Here is a 24090-nt window from a genome sequence, read left to right on the forward strand (position 1 = left end):
TATTTGTTTTTTAACAATTATTAAGATTATTATTATTATAAATGTACCATAATTTGTCATATTGATGCAATTTTAATGGGGTTGTCTCTGCGTTGTGTTGAATAAAGCACTCGACTGACACCATCTCACGCCTTTGGCGGATTTTATTCTGTTTAAACACATCGAAAAGCGGTGGTCAGTCCCAATAATCATGCTCACGCATGTTCCACCACAACCACTCTCTCGGCTGGTGCAAATCTTAGTCTTTAGCTATGAACAATATAGGACAGGTATACAATAATTACGTGAGGTCAGAAACTGATGTTGATCGATGGGGCCTGACTTACAGTTGCTGTTCCAGTTCACCCCAAAAGTGATCAGTGGGGTTCAGGTCTGGGCTTCGTGCGGGCCAGTCAATTTCTTCCACGCCAGACACAGTAAACCATTTCTTTATGGACCTCACTTTGTTCACAGGGGCATTGTCATTCTGGAACAGAAAAGGGCTATCCCCACACAGTTGCCACAAATTTGGAAGCACACAAAGCCCAAGCCATTACATAAAGAAACATTAAGATTTTTCTTTACTGGATTTAATGGAGTAACCAAATCCGTTAATTAGAAGGGGGTGTCCACAAATATTTGGCCATATATTGTATATGTTGATGTTAACCCCCCAAAAATAAGATACAATTTATAGAATGTCACCCACCACAACCACTCTCTCAGCTGGTGCGAATCTTAATGACCCAACCAGAACCAGTTCGCTACACAGCACCAGCCAATGGGTGGAGAGTGCAGCTTACATATAATTAAAGGGTCATACACAAAATTAATTAAAGCAATTGGAATCACCTTTCTGACTCTGTTACACAAAGAAAAATGAAATGGCCATTGAAATAAATACAATAAGTTAAAATAAGAGATATTGTGATAAACATTATTATTAGACACTTTTCAGACCTCCTGCTTTTCAAAGGTGTTGGCTGAGTTTCCTGAAGCACTAAGAAGAACGTTAGTAGCACTTAAGTAGTACTTAATCTCTATGGTGCATTTCCCAAAAGCATCATTATCTAAGTAAAAACATTTGTAAATTAACGAGAGCTTTGAACCACTCTTAAGTCCATTGAGTGCAACTTAAATGTATCTTTCTCACATCTTTCACAGTTTATCAGAGACAAAGGGACATGGAATAAATTATATTAATATATTTTGATCATTGGAAAGCCATTGTACACTGTTTTAGAGGATAAAAAAGTGTGAAAAAATCACATTGAAATAAACTGGCAGTCTCCACTGTCTGTGCACGCAACGTGATAGGTCTAAATTAAGTCTACAGATAAATCTAAATTTACATAATACAGTATAATGTTTTATTGGCCTTATTTGAAAGTCATAACTATTATAGCAAAGATTATCTTATTAAATAGATTTCTTTAGACATATGTGAGTAAAGTGACCCAGCATTTTAAACTTAAATAAACAGGCATAAATAAATAAATAAAATATGTTTATCAAAGGAGGTTAGAGTGAGTGCGCAGTGAGAGATTCCTTTCATTCTGTTTAGAAAGGTCTATGAGTAGTTCAGTACTGATGTCCGTCATTTTAATCCTGTTCTTTGTGCATCTGTTCAGTTTCCAGCCAAAGAAACAACACAGGCTATGTGAGATCCCCTTATTATGATGTGATGCTCATTGGATACATTCACGTTACATGCAAACCTCTGAAACCCTGTCTTACCAAAGCCCTAATTATATTTTTTATTGAATTCTGTATTAGTTAATCAATTTTGGCACCATGACAAGGTTACAAACAACTTCCATGTTTGTTAGTTTTTCCACATTATGGTGTTCGGGAGGAGCAAGGTCATTTAATATGACCAATCACACAGCCAGAGTAAGAGTATATAAACAGCTGCTTACCTCTATGTAGCATTGAGGGTTTCCGGCATTCTGCCCTGCCCATTGTCCACAAACAGACCCATGCAAGTGACTCGGATCATCGGATTGCCACTGCGCTGCAAAGCATTCGCCTTCATCAGAACAGCTCTTCTGTCTAAATCATCTCGTCTCAACAGAAGCTGCCACAGCAGCTCATTCGTTGCACAGCATCAACTGCTACCACTTTAAGTGCTACTTTTACTCTGCCTTTCCTCCAAATCTCTATTTGCCAGAGCAGATCATTACATGAAGCTGCTTCCACAACTGGCTGCTTCGACGCTGTACACATGTGAAACAGCTCTCTACGACTGCTCATATGTTCTCTTATCTAAATTTCCCACCCGGAGCGGCCGACTGCGTGCAGCTGCTTCCGCAAACTGGCTGCTTCGGCTCTGTATACATGTCAAACACCTCTCTACGACCGCTCATATGTTCTCCTATCTAAATTTCCACCCGGAGTGGTTCATTGTGTAAGCCTGCCTCCGTGAATGGGCACTGCTCTGGCTCATGCCTCTCAAATTCTATTACAGCTTAATTTGAACGTGAGGGAAACAAAAGATTAACTATTTAATTCAATCATCATTCCAACACTCTCCAGCGTTTCAATCTGGTTCTCCCGCACAAGTGATTCCTGTCAGCCTCATTACCTCGCTGCGCAGCTCGTTTAGGGCGTGATCCATTCAGCGATTCTGTTTGTCAACTTCTAACTTGAATATCATGATTGTTCTTCCCTTCAAAGTGCCCTTCAGAGTGCAGTTTATTCCATCTGGAACATAGGGGCAATCATGCAACTGCGAACTCCTTCCAATTGACCGATACTCTAATTACAACTTCTTTTCAAACCAACACAGACATTTTAACGCGAGTTCGCTGCTGCGCAGCACTCTCTCTTACCATTACACAGCACACTGCAGTTATACACAACCTCTGTCCGAACAGACACAAGCCGAATTTGGCTCCGCAAGAGGCAGCTCACGCACCGCGTAAAACGTATTCATAATCATTCTGCAAACTCACCTCGCCTCCTCTTAGCATTCAAGCTCGCCTCGCCGCGCAGCCCCGATAACACGATGCTAGCGCGGCTACAAACTTCCACTCATCTCTACACTATAACATCACTTTCCCTCCTCCAGTCAGGACAAACGCTTCATGCAGGTAAAATCAATCTATTATTTTATTTTACAGACAGTCTTCTCTACTTTTGCCCAAATCATTGGATTACAAACTTTTATTTACAAGCTTGACCATACAACATAATTGCTGCATGATTTTAAAAGTGTTCAACAATCTGTCATAATTTTACACTCCACCCAAGTTTAAAGTAACCGGTTTAAATAAATACCGAACCATTCAACTTGGCACCTTACTTTATACTCCAATATTTCAGTTTTTCCATAGAATTTATTAAAAGTCATCAATATAAACAATTTGTTTTATTCACCACACTACTGCAAAAGGTGCTCTTATAGTACCTATTAAATCCAACTCTTAGGCACAAACTCCTACGATTTCATATGTCCTCGTAAAACAAGATGAATCACCTGTGCCAATAATACAGAGTTATGAAATGACTCGCATTACGTTGGAAAACAATCTACAAAGCTCCAAACCATACTCTTAAGTTAATAAACATCAGACTACGGTATTCATCTGGGCACTCAGTTTCAGGTGCCTTCTAATTTCATGACAAACCAACTTTAAATGACATTGTTCATATTCACACGCAAGCATGTTTCCACAAGCAAAGCAGCACTAATGTGCTGTCCAGGTGCCACAACTGCGGCGTCTTTCGGGCTGTGCGACTAAACCGCCCACTACACTGCAAACAATGCAATGCGCCGTCCAAGCACCATAACTGTGGCATCTTTAGGGCAATACGACAAACTCCCACTACACGGCAAACACCGCACCGTCCAAGCGCCACCATCATTCATGTGCCACAACCACAGCACATCTTTCACACCATGCGTCTCAGCCTCCATGGCTCCGTAACCCATATTATGCCACTCATACCAAATGAACCATCACCCACCAAGCAAATGACAACAATCAGGCTGTTTCAGGTCTTCCCTAAACAGTTCACCATAAGCCTGCATCTCTGCATCAATCAATTTCATTTGAACATAGCCTACCATATGCCCTCACGTCAAATGCTGTGCTCAACCCATTCGTACCGCAGAGTGAGTTCTTGCTCATTTGCAGCATAAACTTTTCACATGAAAACATGGGCTCTTCCTGTTATACTCTGCGTGAGTCCGAAATCAAGTATTCATCCCGTTCATCCTACCATCAAATGCTGTGCAGGCCCATGCCTGCGGATCCAGCTGCTCGCAGCTTCGTAAAATTCAGCATAAACATTCTCACACTAATTGTATGCTCTCCCATTGAACGCTGTGTGGTCCCGCACCTGAGGATTCAGCCCGTTCATATCACAAATACTCACGCAAGCACGTAGCCTGACATTGCCTCACATACTGTATGTTCCAGATGCCTTCGTTTTTCCATGCAACATATTCTCTCTGCCAACAACCATCCCTCACCCATTCCTATCCATGGGCCTCTAGAGCGGATTCTCACATGAGGCTACCTCCACTGGAGAACCCCGTTCCAGACCCATTCCCATCTTCACTTTATCACCCTCCCTTCTACCATTTTAATCTCTCCTACTCCGGAACCGTTCCCTGAACGAGGCTGCCTCCACAAGCGAACGTTGTCCCAAATCCCTCCTCAAGAAAAACAGAGCTCCACTACACTGCAAACAGCACACACACTGTCCAAGCGCTGCAACTGCGGCATCTTTCGGGCTGTGCGACCAAACCTCCTACTGCACTGCAAACAGTGCAAATACGCTGTTCATGCACCGCAACTGTTCACGTGCCACAACCTTGGCACATCTTTCAGACCATGTGTCTTAGCAATGATGGCTCCGTAACCCATACTATGCCACTCATACTAAACTAACCATCACCACCTAGTGATTGACAGTTGGGCTGCTTTAGGTCTTCCCTAAACAGTCCGCCACAAGCCGGCATCTCCGCAACAATCAATTTCAGTCAAATATCGCCTATTATACACCCTCATGTCGAATGCTGCGCTTGACGACCCAACCCATTCGTATTGCGAGTTCTTGCTTATATGCAGCGTGATCTGTTTACATGAAAACTCAGGCTCTTCCTGTTAACGCCGTGTGATCCCGTGCATGAGGATTCAGCCCTTTTCACATAGGGAGTTTCCTTAAATGCATCATATATCTCTTCCACAAGAATCTAGTGTCCTACCGTTGAATGCCATGTGGGCCCACACCTATGGATTCAGCCACTCGCAGCTCAGAGCAAGCTCAGTATAATATTAAAATATTGTATACTAAAATACAGTAAAATATTCTAACACAAATTGCATGCTCTCCCACTGAATGCTGTATGGTCCCGCGCCTGAGGATTCAGCCTATTCATATCACAAATGCACATGCAAGCATGTACCCTGACTTTCCTCTAACAAAGGCATTTATTTTCATTTTCAATCTGCCAAATCCCGTCCAGCCCTTCCAATCGCTAGTACACTATCTCCATTACAGAGGATCCCACTTAAATCCGGCATCTCAGAATACTCGAGCCATTCCTTCCGTATTGGCGCCACAACCACAACAGCTTAAAGGCCTGCCTGAGCACCAAATCCACTCACTAGGCCGGTGGTCATCTGACGCATTCAATAGTTACATACCGTTCGGATGCTGTGAGGGTCCAGCCCAGCTGGCCCAGAAGCCCTCCCTTCCGTACCGCTGAGAGGGCCCTCCCACATAAATACACTATATTGCCAAAAGTATTCGCTCATCTGCCTTTAGACGCATATGAACTTAAGTGACATCCCATTCTTAATCCATAGGGTTTAATATGACGTCGGCCCACCCTTTGCAGCTATAACAGCTTCAACTCTTCTGGGAAGGCTTTCCACAAGGTTTAGGAGTGTGTTTATGGGAATTTTTGACCATTCTTCCAGAAGCGCATTTGTGAGGTCAGACACTGATGTTGGACGAGAAAGCCTGGCTCACAGTCTTCGCTCTAATTCATCCCAAAGGTGCTCTATCGGGTTGAGGTCAGGACTCTGTGCAGGCCAGTCAAGTTCTTCCACACCAAACTCGCTCATCCATGTCTTTATGGACCTTGCTTTGTGCACTGGTGCGCAGTCATGTTGGAACAGGAAGGGGCCATCCCCAAACTGTTCCCACAAATTTGGGAGCATGGAATTGTCCAAAATCTCTTGGTATGCTGAAGCATTCAGAGTTCCTTTCACTGGAACTAAGGGGCCAAGCCCAGCTCCTGAAAAACAACCCCACACCATAATCCCCCCTCCACCAAACTTCACAGTTGGCACAATGCAGTCAGACAAGTACCGTTCTCCTGGCAACCGCCAAACCCAGACTCGTCCATCAGATTGCCAGATGGAGAAGCGTGATTCATCACTCCAGAGAATGTGTCTCCACTGCTCTAGAGTCCAGTGGTGGCATGCTTTACACCACTGCATCCGACGCTTTGCTTTGCACTTGGTGATGTATGGCTTGGATGCAGCTGCTCGGCCATGGAAACCCATTCCATGAAGCTCTCTATGCACTGTTCTTGAGCTAATCTGAAGGCCACATGAACTTTGGAGGTCTGTAGCGACTGACTCTGCAGAAAGTTGGCGACCTCTGCGCACTATGCGCCTCAGCATCCGCTGACCCCGCTCTGTCATTTTACGTGGCCTACCACTTCGTGGCTGAGTTGCTGTCATTCCCAATCGCTTCCACTTTGTTATAATACCACTGACAGTTGACTGTGGAATATTTAGTAGCGAGGAAATTTCACGACTGGACTTGTTGCACAGGTGGCATCCTATCACAGTACCACGCTGGAATTCACTGAGTTCCTGAGAGCGGCCCATTCTTTCACAAATGTTTGTAGAATCAGTCTGCATGCCTAGGTGCTTCATTTTATACACCTGTGGCCATGGAAGTGATTGGAACACCTGAATTCAATTATTTGGATGGGTGAGCGAATACTTTTGGCAATATAGTGTATATCCAAGGGCTGTCCCGTTCAAAACACAGGAGGGTCCTGCCATTCGGATGCTGTGAGGGTCCACCCCGGCAAGCCCGGAATCCCTCTCGTTCATATTGTTGTGAAGGCCCTCCCACACACATACATCAAGGGCTCTCCCGTTAGAATCACAGTGGGGGTCCTCCCATGCGAATGCTGTGTGAGCTTACTCACATTTATTTGTATCGTGGGCTCTCGTGTTCATACCGCTCTGAGGTCCCCCGTTTGATCGCAGGATGGGCTCATCCGGTCCAGCGGCAGCCGAGCCCCACACACGTGGGGTTAGCCTGTTTGCTGTGCAGGCCCCTCCCGTCGAACGAATTGCATCTGGAGGGACGCTTAAGGTCTGGTCCAGGCGACTCGGGTTCTCCCACGCCTAGATCAGACCTGCCTGATCAGGGGGGCGGCCCCCCTTGCTCGGGTGTGACAAAGCCCTCCAGTTGCAATTACTACAGCTCTCCGCGAGAGCTCATTTTCTATGCAGCCGCAACCGCCACTGTCTTTCAGTGTTTCAGCCTAAATTCACACTCAATTTCCTCCCTATCCTGCACCTATTGGTTTCCTATCCCCCAAGTGGACCCTAGCATGAGGCTTCCTCTGCAAGTGGTTCCATCTGTGATGTTTCAAATGTGAGCTATTTTGTGTGCGACAAAATGCTGTTTCTTTTTATTTGCAAACTGTTTTTATATTCCTGCAGTTTTGATTGGGTGGACCACCTGTCAATCTGTGTGGACTAGTGACACTCTGGCCCTTATATGGCATCGTGCCTCATCCAGACTCCAGCAAATTCTGCCTTGCACAGCTAGAGTTGTAGCCAGTATAGTCACAGTGTGGTTTAGGTGAAAAGGTCAAGGCTTTCAAGATTTGTGGGGAAAATAATATTCTCTCCTACCTCAATATAACTGATAGTGCCAAATTATATTGGATCAAAGAACTTTTTGATAGGAAAGAAACACATTACATAATGGCCTTGCTAATGAACCCTGAATGTTAATTTGAAACTATTTAAAAGCATAAAGGGATTGCTATAACATTTGTGCAGAAAGTTTTCTCTTGAAGCACTCAAATGCAAAAGCACTCTCTTGAAGATCCTTGAAAATTTTGCTGATCAAGACCCCAACAGGAAGTAAATAAATAAACAAGTTTGTAAGTTATGAAGAGGGAGAGTTTTACCTCCTACTGTGAATTTAATTTTGTAATGTTGGAACTAGTTCCATGTTCGTTTATTCAGCCCTGTGGTGACACCTCCAGATTACATTAATAAGCATTACAGATCTTAAAGTTTTACATATGAGTGTGAATACTAGCTAGACTAACTAGACAGGCTAAAGTCCATCTAAAACTACTACAGCATTTTCTAAATTGTATTATAATTATTGTGCATACAGTTTTCATGATCTGATATTAAGGGCCACTGAAATAACTTATTTATAATTAACTGAAAAAAGTTGAGTAAAGATAAAAGTTCATGTCTATGTCCATTTGTCAATTACCCACATTAATGTCATGCCAAGATTAACTTTCAAATGCTCTTTATAACAAATGTTGAGATGTCTTGCTTCCCTGGAATTAATTTAAAGTTCAACCTTTGCCCACATGTAATGAAAAAAGAACTAACACTACAACTTCAAAAGAAACTTGACCAATTTGGGCTTATCCACAGTATGGTTTTACTTAGATACAATTCTGCAGCTCCTTGTTTAAAAAAAAAAAAAAAAAAAAAAATAAAAATAATATATATATATATATATATATATATATATATATATATATATATATATATATATATATATATATATAAAAAAAAAAAAAAAAAAAATATAAGTAAACATATACATGCATTCAGACAAGTTTCCAGGCTTCTGGAAACACTTTTCCCTGTTCGGTTTTGGGTGGCAGCTACAGAGAATGTCAATAGTTTGGGAAAGTGACACGAGATTGTGGTTTTCCAGCCCTGCATGTGTGATTCTCTAGTAGGCAAGACTCTGAAGGAGAAGAGGAAGAGGAAACAGGATACAGGGCTGAGAGGCAAACATATAGCCATTGAAGAACCCAGAGGAACCCCCTTGTGCACTTCCCCTTGTCGCACAGAACACATACACACGAGCACACTAACACTGAGAGAGAACGCTCCAGTCCACCCACCCTAAACTTGACTCATGGTGTCTGGTATCGGAGAAGCAGACAGTTGAGATGTTCCCATGTCATACATTTTATTGTGTTTGGAACTGGGACTTTGCACTCTGTCTCCATTACACTAAGGGAAGTGTCAGCACTAAACATTTGTCAAATGTCTTGACACATGTCTTGATGTAAACATAACTGAATGAACTGAATGAACTGAAATGTTTTTTTATAATACATGTTGAGCATGACAGAATTCATCCCATTGACCTTTGAAAATCAAAAATACATCCTTTTGTTCCCTGTCTGTCACTCACTCGACATTGTGTCGATGTAGTGACACTAGGGGTTCGATCTTGAGAGCCCCAATCACCTTTGCTTGAAATAGAAAAGGCCAATGAGAATTGGTGAGTGGAATTTGCATGCCACTTTCCACCCCCGGACATATGGGTATAAAAGAAGATGGTGTGCACCACTCATTCAGATTTTTTCTTCAGAGCCGAATGCATGTATTGTGTTCGTCCTCTCAGCTTTTGCTTACGCTGCTGGATTTTACGGTGAATATCAGCAGTCACCCTCGCACGGTCGAGTGTTGTGCTGCTCCGGGGCGCATTGGCGGCTGATGCTCCTGGTAGTAGCACCTCCCTGGCGCATTCCCCTGAGGCAGGACCTTCTCACTCAGGGGAAGGGCACACTCCAGTACCCGCTGAAGACCTAGCAGGTCTTCCGCCAGCAGTGGTAAGCACGATCACAGTTCCCCATATCCGGTGAACCCGGGACACCTCTTTAATTCTTAAGCACTGTTCGGTGACGAAATCGGCGGAGGAGTAACGACACCAGGCCCAGTACTCATGGTATGCCCCCTTTCAGGTGAGCCTGTGTGCTCGGGCTCAGTGCTTCATGCATAGTGATTCCCCCTTGGTAATCCCGTATGATGAGTTTCCACTGTTAGGTTTACCCTTAGGTGAACCCTGTGTTTCCCCTCGCCAGAGCTTTCTCTGCCTCAGCCACTGTGGCTGCGTACCCTCTCTGTAGATAGGGTCCTCCGGTGGTATCATTCCATATGTGAACTTCCCCGTTGTTAAGTCCGTGAGAGGTATTCTCCACATGTTAACCTCCCTCCGGTAGGATGTGGTCTCCGTAGTGCTCTCCTTCCTGGAGAGGGAAGAGCACTTCCCAGCACTATTCTAGAAAGTGCTCGGCGGGAAATTGCTTAACAGCAAATCAGGAATGGCACCGCTGGTAGCCTACTTCGGTAGGTGCCTCCTCCCCCCCTTAACGGGACTAGGGAGGCGCATTACCTAACTCGCTGGAAGGTCACAACGTAGTTGAGCGCTCGCTGTGAGGCACGCAGCAGCTTGCCTGTGTCCACTCTTCCGTACCTCATGACACGGTTCAGCGCCTGCGGCGTTTCCTATAGGAATCCCTAGTGTCACTACATCGACACAATGTCGAGTGAGTGACAGACAGGGAACGACTTGGTTACTGATGTAACCTCTGTTCCCTGATGGAAGGAATGAGACGTTGTGTCCCTTCTGCCGCGGCGCTGAACCGGCCGCTGACATGGATGGGACTCTCTATCGGCTCGTCAGCATAAATTTGAATAAGTGGTGCACGCCATCTCCTTTTATATCCGTATGTGTGGGGGCAGAGAGTGGCATACAAATTCCACTTGCCAATTCTCATTGGCCTTTTCTATTTTAAGCAAAGTTGATTGGGGCTCTCAAGATCGAACCCCTAGTGTCACTACATCGACACAATGTCTCGTTCCCTCCATCAGGGAAAAGAGGTTACATCAGTTACCAAGACGTTTCCCCTCTGAAAAAATTAAAGCGTTCCAAAATGAACTCTTTGCACCCAACGCCATCACTTTTGCAAACATTTACCATGATAACCACAGTTTCTTGAATAATACCATAGTTACTTACCACAGATATTGGTCCTAAGGTAAAATTGTGGTAACTTGGTATTAGCCACCACTAATAATTTTTTTTAAAATAAATAAATTAAAATTGGACAAAATGACAGAATGATTATGAAAGTTTGGGTATCACTTTACATTAGTTTTCTGTATATAAAGGGGTTCATTACTCACTAATAGGTAATTTACATATACATTATAAATCCTTGAAATGCAGTAATGCATTTTATAAATGCTTAATAAATACACTTATTCATACTTATATTAACCCTTTAAACTCTGAGGGTGTTTTTAAAGATTTCCTGTTTCAGTGACATACCCAAAATTAAAGGCTTATAAAAAAACAAAACAAAAAAAAACAAAAAAAAAAAAACTTTTTAACAAATTTGAAAGAAAACATTTAAATTTTTTAAAAAATGATATAGATCAGGGGTCGCCAACCTTTTTGACATGGAGTGCCATTTTTTATTTTCCTGGTCAATGGCTGTGCCGAAGCACGCTACATGATCACGAGGAAGGATTACATCAAGATGTAGATTGGAATGTGGGAGCGGAATTTATATAAATAAAATAGTCTGCTTCTGTCTCGCCATTGCTGGCATGCCAGTGATTACCCCTCCACGTGCTAATGCTGATAGGTTGCCATAGGTTGCCGACCCTGATATAGATTATGATAACTCTATAGATGAGACTCTAAAAATCACTAAAAACTTGAGCCAAAAATTTACTTTTTTTTCTTCTGATTTGACATTATATATCTCTGGGTGGAAATAAGGGAGCTCCAAAAAACTGCTTTTGTTGTGTTCCCAATCATGTCACCTGTAACTAAGTAACATTTTGTGTTGGTACGACAAAGCAATCAAAAATTATAGCATAACAAAAGTAATTTAGTTCTAGTGTACAAAAACATCTCCAAGTGTCTAAAAGCCTCTTTAAACAAACCTCTCTCTCTCTCCAAAGCATGCAGACATGAGTAACGAGATCTCATTCAGTTCCATTCTGTGTCATCTGAGCCATCATTGAGTCTGTGTCATGTACTTGGCACCATCTCCTGGTGGCCATATGTAATCAGAGTGAACGATCCTCTCTGCCCATATTTGGATGACTTACACCTCTGGTTGCAGCGATCTGAATCCTTATACAGCTGGTTTAGTATTCCATGATGCTGGACAATGTACTACATAATTTCCAATTAAGTCATCTAATCCAGGAAAGCTAACGTGTTTTTAGCCAGATAGCACATTATGTGCTGTGTGCACATTGTGCTTTGTGTGGATTATCTAATGATCTATGCATCCGATTACGTTATGTGTGGGCTCGTTTTAAAGATAATCATCAGGGGCCTGTGTAGCTCAGCAAGTAAAGACGCTGACTACCACACCTGGAGTCGCAAGTTCGAATCCAGGGCATGCTGTGTGACTCCAGTCAGGCTTCCTAAGCAACCAATTGGCCCAGTTGCTAGGGTGGGTAGAGTCACGTTGGGTTAACCTCCTCCAATCCGCACATCTTATCATGTGGCTCGTTGTGCATGACACCGTGGAGACTCCGCATGTAGAAGCTCATGCTACTCTCCGCGATCCATGCACAACTTGCCACATGCCCCATTGAGAGCAAGAACCACTAATTGTGACCACGAGGAGGTTACCCCATATAACTCTACCCTCCCTTGCAACCGGGCCAATTTGCTTACTTAGGAGACCTGGCTGGAGTCACTCAACACACCCTGGAGTCGAACTTGTGACTCCAGGGGTGGTAGTCAGCATCAATACTCGTTGAGCTACCGAGGCCCCCTAAGACTGTAGTTATTAATATTTTCATAATATTTTTTTTTCTCGGTGGACCCGTCTGTGGGGATCAATCCGGCTCAAAAGGATAATCAAAAACATAAAATGCCTTAATTCATGATAAATCATTATAAGTCAAATTGCAGAAAAACTGGTTATTATAGTGAGATTAAAAAGAGGGATTATATAATTTTGCTACAGTCCGCTTTGTGTTAATATTAATTACTGTAATGTCTTGACACACTTGTGTTGTCACTTTCCATGTCATGTTAATGTAAAAGAATGGTGCTTCACCAAATGGCTACTCATCTCTGAGCAGCTACACTGCAGATTATAATAAGTGTAGGATTATAATGAATCTAACCAGCACAAAGAAAAGTAGAACAGATGTACTGTTGATGACAAAAAGTGTTTGGAGTTTTTCTGGTTGACATAGAAAATGGTCACAGTTAATGTGATGAACGTGTTTGGTTACTTTGCAAGACTGTTGGGGGCACAAATTCATAAATATTCCTACATGTGTTAAAGTCCCTAGCTGTAATAAAATGTTATCCTGAATGTAAAAAGCCCCTAAATGTATATCTATTGGTCCTTAATGTAATAAAGGACCTAAATGTAATAGCTTTTGGTTCTTAATATATACCAATGCGTCAGAAGGGTATTTTACATAGTTTAGGTAAGGTAGTTTGTGTTTGCATATATTATACATAGAAATAATGTTTATGCACTAATTTTTTATAGCTAATTATGAGAAAAATGCTGTTGGGTTATTATAAAGCATATATAAATGTTACTATATTTAGGGTCCTTATTACACTTAGGACTGCAAGTTATTACATTTAGGGCTTTTATTGCATTTAGGACCAAATGTTATTACATTTAGGACCTTTATTAAATTTTTTAGAACCAAATGTTTATTACATTCAGGGCCTTTTTACGTTTAGGACCAAAAGTTATACATTTATGGCCTTCGTTACATTTAGGAACAATTATTATATTTGTGCCCTCTACAAACGATATTCAGACATTTTAAATATAATTGTCCATACACCTTTAGGGGCCACTATATAATTACCATTTTTTTTATGCAGATCAAGGTACAGAGCATTCAGATTAATACTAGAAGGGAATACAAAGCCATGAGAATCACTTAAAGCCACTGACAACACAGATCATTTGTCAAGATATGATTGATTTATTGAAACTGAGATGCTATGAAAGTTTCTTCCTCACACACCAGTATCACTTCCTTCATGGAAACATAGTGCTTGTGGGAAATGCCACAGCAGATGATCCCTCGACTTCTTGTTTCCAACACAAGGTTTTTCAGGAGACAGAAGGAAGAATTCTGACATCAAAATAACCACTTAGTTAATCCAAAAATTCCAGGGAGCCTCCCTTTTTTGATCTTACTGCATCCAAAATGGTCTGATGTCTAATTTGTTTTAAACGCTCTATGTTTCAAATGGTGAATGGCCTCTGTGTATGTTGGAGACGAGCCCATTGTTTCCATGTGTGAAGAGCTGGTATATCTACACAGGCAGCTTTTCAATGGTTTCCTTTAGTGGTTAAAGAGAAATAAAGCAGCATGAAAAAACAAGGTAACGGATGGGCCATTGGATTTATATGGCTTCTCTGACATCAGGCAATGACCATCACTGTCAAACAGGCACCCAGACATGCACTTATAGGCAAAGGGTGCTTGTCTGGTTCCCACATCCCATCCCAGATACTTGTTTTGTCTGGACAATGGAAACCCAAACATGCAAGAAAGATTTTTCCATGCAAATGTGAAACTTATACAGGAAAAGTAGAAGTATGCAGTCTGGTGCACCCCACAAAACCCCGAAAACACCCCTATCTGCCAGCACAACAATCTTCCGTCTGCCTTAACTGACTGCAAGAGACCCAGAGCATTAACCCTTAAATGCATGGGTGTTTTGCCAAACATTATTACATACCTTTATGTCTATCACAAATGGATCTACAAAATGCAAATTGTTTGTGTTTTATTTTTCATATATCAAAGAGAGGATGCAACAAATGGTAGAACGGTATTCATTACTTCCATGCTGAAATTGATGAGACTTAATTGGCTGTCAAATGCATATTGAGCTACACTTTACTTTAAGTTACACATATGTATTTTCTTAGGCACTTATTGAGTCTATATAGACATACAACTTACATAATTTCAGTAGTACACCCAAATGACAATAGCCATATCATACTCTTCATGTGTTGTACTTGCTATAGTTTACTTCTATATTGCTTCTTCGTCAAATAGCAATGTCAAATGTTAATCAAGTCAATCACTGAAACAACAGTGCCACCTTGAGTAACACGTATGTGTACACACAGTTGAGATACTAATAATTCACCACCATTGTGCAGAAAATTGACATGATATTGTATTTTGCATGACAAATTGCTTGCTGTGTTCCTCATTTGTATGTCACTTTGGAGAAAGCGTCTGCTAAATGAATAAATGTAAATTTAGTCATTTGTTTGAATATGGAACTCATTTTTCTTGTAATACACAATAATAATCATAAAAAAAATATTTATTGAAGTGGAAATATACATTGTGATACTATTACATTAAGAGCCAGCGCCAGGATAACATGAGTAGGGGGGTATTTGGAATTTCTGAGGGGGCCACACGGGGCTGACGCTAGACATACCTTGGCGATTGATCTACAGATGGGGGGGTTGTAATGTGAGGTTTTGTTCAAGGTGCCAGGAGATATTCTGTTCATTGTGTATTCTGTGAGTAAGGGACCATTTGAAAAGTCCAGTACTTCGCTAAAACATAGGTGGTCAAAATGTGGTCAAAGTGTGTGTGTGTGTGTGTGAGAGAGAGAGAGGGTACAGCCCCCCAGGTCCCCCCGTAGCAGTGACACTGATTACATATCTCGGGTCACTAAAGACTATAATAATAATACAGTTTTTTTTATTTTTATTTATTATTATTATTAGAAGATTCAAAAGAGAAAGGCTGAAGAATACTAAAAAAGTGGATTCATAACTCCCAAAAAATGGATGAGGTACAGGAGGTGAAATGAGGTCCCGGGTCACTAAAGACCCGAGGTATGCATTTAAACCTTAAAGGCTATTAAGTAAATTATAGTTTTGTTGAACTACTCAGTAATTAATTTATGAATTCATATTTCAGTTTTATAAAATGTTCATTGGCACTTTCTGTCAATAGGGTAACAGGGTCTGAAACTCTTAATACACCAAAGTGTTTGATTAAAGTTTTACACTGAAAGTTTTTGATAATTTTATTTAGAAACAATTGTTAAAAAAGTGTTTTATTATGTCTTTTATTGTCAGTAAATCATTTACACATGCATTAGAATGTACTTCAACATTAAATCTGAATGTTATCATGTCACTGTAGTTTGTACTACATGGCCTAAATTTGATATCAAGCAGGCTCTCTCATGAAAAGTAAAGATGCTCTGAACTTTAACCTGTTGGGTCAATGGCACTTTTGGTAACCCTGAGGATTTCCTGTTATCCCAACATTTTGCTGAGGAGTGACATACTGGTTTTAAATTATGAAAGTCTTTCACTTTACAGTACTTGACCAGAAAATGAAATATTTTTAAACCAAGTCAGTTAAAGAGGTTATTTTTGACATTCCAGCCTGATCTCATTATTATTCATAGAACGTTTGAATAGATGCTGAAACGTACAATATGAGCATATTGGCAGCATCTTTAAAACTCACTGTAAACGTTTTTATGTATATACAGCTTAAGAAAAGTAAAATATTTACAAATCTTTTGTATTATTAATATATTTGTATACATTAACCTTACTCCTACCCCTAAACATAACCACTTTTTAACAATATGGTATCACTTTACAATGAGGTTCCATTGGTTAACATTAGTTAATGCATTAGGAATCATGAACTAACAATGAACAATGTATTTTCTAGCATTTATTAATCTTTGTTAATGTTAGTTAATAAAAATACAATAGTTAACTGTTAGTTCATGTTAGTTCTTAGTGCATTAACTAATGTTAACATGTACTTTTAACTTTTGTTTTTAAAAAAGCACAGTAATACTATATGTTGAAACTAACATTAACCAAGATTAATAAATGCTGTGAAAGTATTATTCATTTTAAGTTCATGTTGTTAACTAATGTTAACAAATTGAATTTTTTATAAAGTGTTACCAACGATAATAATGTAACAGGCAGATAAATGTAGTGACAATAATTTTAGTAATAATATACTATAATATAAATATTTTTGAGCCAGTAATCTGACATGTGCCCCTAAATCTAACCCTAAACATTTCTTAACAATATAAAAAATCTAACAGGTGCATAAATTTAATCACAATAATTTATTCCAAAAAATGGCAAAAGGCAGTACAAAAGTCTGAATAATGTTGTACTGCATTTGAAGCATTTAAATAAATGTGATGGCATTGAACATTTAATGAATCTCATTGATTATCAATACAATACAAATTAACCATTTAGTTCCATAAATTCAATATTCATGATTCAATAACGATTAATAAACATTTGTACGTCTGTATAGTTGTTTATACATGAAATGATTTATGTTTTAGATGCTGTCAATTTTGTATGCTTCAGTGTCTCATTTTAGGACTTATAATTGTTCAGAAATGTAAAAAATACTTACTTGATCATTAAGCTAATTTATTGTTATAATCATATTTCCAGACATTGCCTTGTGTGGTTGGGTGGTGGGTGGGTGGTACACAATGAACAATTATTCTCAATTACAGGGCGTTCATTGTTTGGATTAGCTCCTCTTATATCAGATCAGGGAGATAATGCTCAAAGGGTCCCACATCTATTAGATTTATACTTACATCATGGAAACAACACAATCAACATTTCTCTGACCTCGGCCTGTGGATAATGTTCCAGGTGTTCCCTCAATGTTCTGTTTAAAACAATCCATCTAATGAAGGAGTCTGGAAAATTTCATTAAGGTTTTTTTGATATTATTAGTAAACATTTGCAGGCTGATTGTATCTGTCGGGACGTCCCAGAATGATGAGGACAGGCTGTGGGAAAGTGGCACACAAGTGCTGATCCATCTGCTGATGGAGCTGTAATTGTTGTTCCCTCAGCGATTGCCCTCTTAAACCAGAGTTAAAGAGGGCTCAATGGTGAGTTTTTAAATGTCCATTTGGACAATTTTTAAAGTCACGTCATCTTGTGATACTTTGTTTTATATGCAAATAGAACTGGTTGCTAAAATACTGTTAATAGGCTCAACATAAATTACACCATCTATAAAATTCTGATTACAGCAAGTATAAACATATGACATCATATATACTACTTCTTAATCCTATTTTGATTGGGTTTAAGGTTGATGTCATTTATATTTATATGTTTTTATGCATGTACTCTACACTTACATTTTTATGTTTGGGTACACTCACTAAAGAATAAAATATCAACATATTGACCGCATCTTAAACATAAACCCTTTAAAGTATGTACAACTTTAGAGCAGTACAAGTCTTTTTAAGAATCCTCAGACGACTGGTTGGAACAGAAATTCCAGAACCTTAATGAGGATACCACCGCAAGTGACTGAGTTCAATACTCAGATATAATCCTATAGCAAGACTCTCATTTATAAGTAAAAAAAATCTAAATAATACTTTCTGAATGGCATATTAACTTATGAAATCTAAATGGGACTGATGAAAGTAATAAAAGTCTAATAATTAAATATCAAAGCTTAACTAGTATGAAATATATGGTGTAGCATCAAGGTGTGTTTCACTTATTTACTGATTTATGGGTTTGTGTCTGTGTTTGTTTGTGTGTGCTGTCACAATGGTTCTGACCAGTTTTTAGAAAAAATACAGAACATATTGAAACCATTAGGTAAATGTGTTAACTGTGTTAAATACTGTAAATATGATGCCATTAAATATTTTATAATATACTGTGCATATATACATTTATGATAAATTAATAAAATAAAAAAATGAGACATTTAATATAAATTAAATGTAACCTACAGGAAGTGTCAGTTCTTGCAACTACTTGTAGTGAGATTATTATTATTACTATTTTCCACATTTTAGAATAATTGTAAAGTCAACAAAACTATGGAATAACAGATGGAAGTATGGGATTATGTATAGTGATAAAAAAATAAATAAAAAATAAAAACTGTCTTGATTTTAGCTTATATTTATGTACACTGCCTGGCCAAAAACAAAGTCGCCGATTTAAATAAGCAGATACTTAAGAGCCTATGATTGGATCATTATTGCAGTGATTAATATGTTTCAGCTGGCAACAATTCTTTTATCCATAACTGATGCAGTATATAGCTTCTCATTTCTTAAACAACCATGTCGAAAGATGTATCCCGTGGTCATGGAAAAGATGTTAATGTGTTTCAGAAGGGGCAAATTATTGGCCTGCATCAAGCAAAGAAAACAACTAAGGAGATTGCTGAAATCACTGGAGTTGGATTCAGAACTGTCCAACGCATTATTAAAACCTGTAAGGATAGTGGTGATACGTCAGCTTCGCAGAAGAAATTTGGTCTTGAATGATCGTGATTGGAGATCACTAAAACGCTTGATGAAGTCACACCATAAAAAATCGACAGTAGAACTCATGGCTATGTTTAATAGTGAAAGTAAGAGCATTTCCACACTCACAATGCAAAGAGAACTTACAGGATTGGGACTAAACAGCCACAAGAATGCCACTTGTTAATGAGGCTAATCGGAAAAGAATTTACTTCAATTTGCTAGGGAGCATAAAGATTGGACGGTGGAGCAATGGAAAAAGGTCATGTGGTCTGATGAGTCCAGATTTACCCTATTTCAAAGAGATGGGCGTGTCAAGGTAACAAGGGAAGTGCATGAAGCGGTGCACCCGTCATGCATAGTGCCCACTGTACAAGCCTCTGGAGGCAGAGTTATGATCTGGGGTTGCTTCAGTTGGTCAGGTCTTGGCTCAGCAACGTTATGCAGCAATAAAGTCAGCTGACTACCTGAATGTACTGAATGACCAGGTTATCCCATCAATGGATTTTTTCTTCCCTGACGGCACGGGCATATTCCAGGATGACAATGCCAAGATTCATCAGGGATTCATTTCAATCCCTGGAAGTGAAGCTGGAAGTGTTGTTGAACAATCTCCAGTTTCTGGGCGAAATGTCTACAGAGGGGCACCAAAACCGAGTTGTATTTTAGTTGTAAATGATGTAATACAGTAAACAAGAATGCATATATTATTAACCATACGCCCTAACCCAAACCCCAACCCTAAACCTAACCGTCAGTGGAGTAAAATCATTTGTGAAAATGCAACCTCCGAATTGCACTCACCATTGTTTATATGAACACTATTACTTCCTGATTCCCACAGGACCAGAACCCATGTCTCTTATAGCCTTTTTCTACCGAATCAGCTACAGAGGTCGCAGGTGATTTGGTGTTTGTCTCGAGCATGACTGACTTAATGCCCCGGTTAGTTTGCTGGATGGTCGGTGTCCGAGGACAGAGTCCAAGACATCATTGCTCCCTCCACTGCTGCTTTTGCTTCAGTCCTTCTTTTAGTTCCTGTACTCTCTTTTAAAAAACAAATTTCAATTTCTTTATGATTTGGTCAAACTTCTGATTGAAGCCAGCATGCATAATTTTTTTCTCATAGACTCTTTTATTCCTTTGCGACCCTTCTAGTTTATCATGTATCTCCGTAGAAGACCATATAGCAAATAGAGTGCTTGTTTCTTCCGTGTTTCCTGAACGCTTTTGATGTCATTTTTGTGGGCTTTTTATTGTTGTTATAGAGTGAAGAAGTACTCCTTGCTGCAAATGGTAGCTAGCCAAACTGTTGTTGTTTGGAAAACTTTACCTGGTGACGGAACATTATCCCGCCCTCCACCCTCTGACGAAATCGGTTCCTGCCTAGAGACCAGCAAGCTTTTGGGACTGGAATACGCACCGGCCCAGGAAATCGCCCGAACCATGCAAGTGGAAAAGGTCTATTAGATTGTTCATGTGATGCACTATCAGTTAAGCCACAGAAAGAAACTTGATCAACCTTGAACTGATGCAAAAATGTCTGATAGGGGATGATGCTTGTCAGTAATTAAGCTGAATAGGGTTGATTTTAGGGTACATGAACTTCCGGAAGCTACATGTCGATTTCCTATGTGATCATGTTGCTAGATTACAACTCTGCACACTCCGGGCATTCTCTCAACCAACTTCATGTGCAAAAGGTTTGACTGGTAAATAAAAAAATAAAAAAATAGCATCCTCTCCTTTACATAAGGTTTAGATCCATACGTTGAGGACTTAACCCCATCAGTTCACTGTAGCATGCACACTAGTGTGCACCCCCTTGTGCAATGCTTTATTGTCACAGTCATAAAATGAGTCAAACAGATATTTTGGCAGATGCATCTTTGACAGAGTATAAACTGGTGGATTTGGCCTTGCATTACCTACCACGTTACACTAGAGAATGTTGTGAGAGAGCCACACATTTCCATCTACAGAGACATCAGCATGTACTCCTGCAGTGCAAAAAACAACTCATAGAGCGTGGTGGGGGGTTGGGGGCAGTGCTGATCACTGATATAAGAACCCTACTGAACTCATGACATTTTTTTGTTTTCAAAAACAGAGAACATAATTATTAAAACATGTGTTCTAAAATGTGTATAATGGCACTAACTCCACCCTGCTTTTGACTTTTTTGCGAGACTTTATTTCTGAGATTTAGTGAGATCCTCGGTTTTCCAGAGTCCACTTGCATTTCTGTAAATTAAAACCACAAAACTAACTGTATGACTAACTTTATTCTGATCAAACTTTATTAGCATAAATTTGCATTATGCTGAATAATAGGTTCTGCTTATTTCTTTAGTAAAGAAATAACTGTTGAACCAACTGTATTTTCACAAACACTTTACCACACATTTTTCGCTCCGACTAAATTGATATTTATATAACATACATATTCTGTATTTGATTTCCACAATATTTTTGAGTTCCACTACACATGCAGAGAAACAGGCAATCATGCAACCAACAAACCAAGAGATTTAAGAATGTGGCTTGTACTTGGCGGAAATTTGAGAGACAGTCACGAAATAAGTGTGGGCAGTAAAAAATGAGGCACACACGGAGATATATACTTCACATGCGATGAAACTCTGGGATAGTCTTCACTGGAAGACTCTTCATCTGTAGTCCTTGAGAAAATTCTGACAATGCTCACACACAACAAAACACATAAAAGTGCAAGTCCTTTTAACCTAGTTATAACTTCACATTGAAGCATATAGTGTATATTATATTGGGGCAGTGGTGGCTCAGCAGTTAAGGCTCTGGGTTACTGATCAGAAGATCAGGAGTTCAAGCCCCAGTATTGCCAAGATGCCACTGTTGGGCCCTTGAGCAAGGCCCTTGACCCAATCTGCTCCAGGGGTGCCATATCATGGCTGACCATGCACTCTGACCCCAGCTTAGCTGGGATATGTGAAAAAACAAAAAAAACAATTCACTGTATATGTGCAAATGTATAATGTGTGATAAATAACATTAAAAATGTATTAAATGAATTAAATAAATTTAAATTAAATATTACAGTGCTTGCAAGGCAGAACTTTATTGATATTCCTCAAACATTGTTCTAGATTTTATATTTCAGAAACTTAGCATTCAAAATGTATTCTAGAAAACCATAATATTTCCATAATTAATTGGTCTTCATTTCATCTTTTTGCACACTGCCTTGACTTTCTTGCATATTTTTAACCATCTTTACACTGCAGAGTGACATTATGTTGGTTATAGTGCACAGCCAACAGAAAACAAGACATATGCCAAGTGTCATAAAAACAAAGTGGCTCTGATGCATTATTTAATTAATGCAGAACCAAAGCCTAAATCCTAAGCTTACACTATTTGTGGAAATGGGGGCTTGATTGAGCGACACTCTGTGGAGGGCGAGGCCAGGAGAGGGAAGCGGTAAGGATTACCACCTTTGGGGAATGATCTCTAACAGCTCTTTTGTGTTGCAGGGAGAGAGGGAGAGTGATAAGGGCATCCCAGAGCCACAGATGAGGAAGAAGAGGGACCTGAGTCCAACTGCGATGCTGTCTTCATTATCAGAGATTGTTAATTTATGTTTTGATTAAGTCGCTGAGTTTGTGTTGAGTGTTAGCTGAAAAGTGCCACGAAATAAACACACTGAACTGTGTAAGCTGGATCCCACTTCTTCATTCCCAGAGATTGACAAGGAGTGTGTCACAGTGGTGCCGAAACCCAGGAAATTGAGGAGGAAAACACCATCATGGCATCCTTGCCGCTGGCTGACGTGATCAAGACCCTTGCTGGCATCCACCAAACCCAACATCAGGCCCTCCTGGACCTACGCACGGAGCAAGAGCAGCAGTTCCAGGTGCTCCTTCAGGCCCAAGCGGAGGACTGGCAGGTGTTACGGAGCTTGGTACCCCAGGGGGAATCTTCAACCGTGACCCTGGACACAGCCCTGGCCATGCCCCACACCACACTCATCAAGATGGGCCTTTAGGATGACCCGGAGGCGTTTATTGAGCTTTTCGAATGGACGGCAGAAGCCTGGGAATAGCCCAACAACCAGTGGGCGGTCCGCCTTCTGCCACTGTTGTCTGGGGAAGCCCAACACGTGGACCAACAGCTTTCAGTTACAAACCTCCTGGAGTACGAGGAATTAAAACGAGCCATCTTACAACGGGTAGGCCATAGCCTAGAACAGCACTGGCAGCACTTCCGCTCACTGACATTTGGCAAGCTCGGCTGCCCGTTTGCATTTACCCAACAGTTCCGTGATTCCTGCCGGAGATGGCTGCTTGTAGCAGAACGCGACGCAGTGGCCGTGGTCGATCTGGTGGTACTGGAGCAGTTTATCACCCAAGTACCGAAAGGGATGGCGGAATGGGTCCAGTACCACCGCCCGGCATAGCTGGATGAAGCAGTCCAGCTGGCTGAGGACCACTTGGCAGCATATCCAGGGACCGGAGAGCCCTCTTCTCTCTCTCTGTCCCATTCTCTCTTTTCCCCCACCTCTTCGTCCCGTTCCCATTCCCTGGAAACGGGGAGGCATTCCCCCCAAACCTACACCCCATGTCAACTGGTGAATCCGCCGGCCACCCTAGAAGTGCCATTGCACCCTCTTCCATTAATTGAGGTCCCCTTCAAGCTAATTGGCATGGACCTCGCCATTGGAATGGACTGCAT

The 24090-nt window shown here is 40.6% G+C and overlaps 1 long non-coding RNA gene across 1 annotated transcript in view; it reads left to right on the forward strand.

The window, feature by feature from the left end:
• Window positions 1-6346, forward strand: part of LOC127441982 (uncharacterized) — a 181240-nt gene extending 174894 nt beyond the window's left edge. Inside the window, exon 3 of the long non-coding RNA XR_007897417.1 lies at window positions 5799-6346. This is a non-coding gene — a long non-coding RNA (uncharacterized LOC127441982). The remainder of the gene's footprint in view (window positions 1-5798) is intronic.
• The last annotated feature ends 17744 nt before the right edge of the window (window positions 6347-24090 follow it).

This window comes from Myxocyprinus asiaticus, chromosome 6 (assembly GCF_019703515.2).
Source record: "Myxocyprinus asiaticus isolate MX2 ecotype Aquarium Trade chromosome 6, UBuf_Myxa_2, whole genome shotgun sequence".
Lineage (NCBI taxonomy): Eukaryota > Metazoa > Chordata > Actinopteri > Cypriniformes > Catostomidae > Myxocyprinus > Myxocyprinus asiaticus.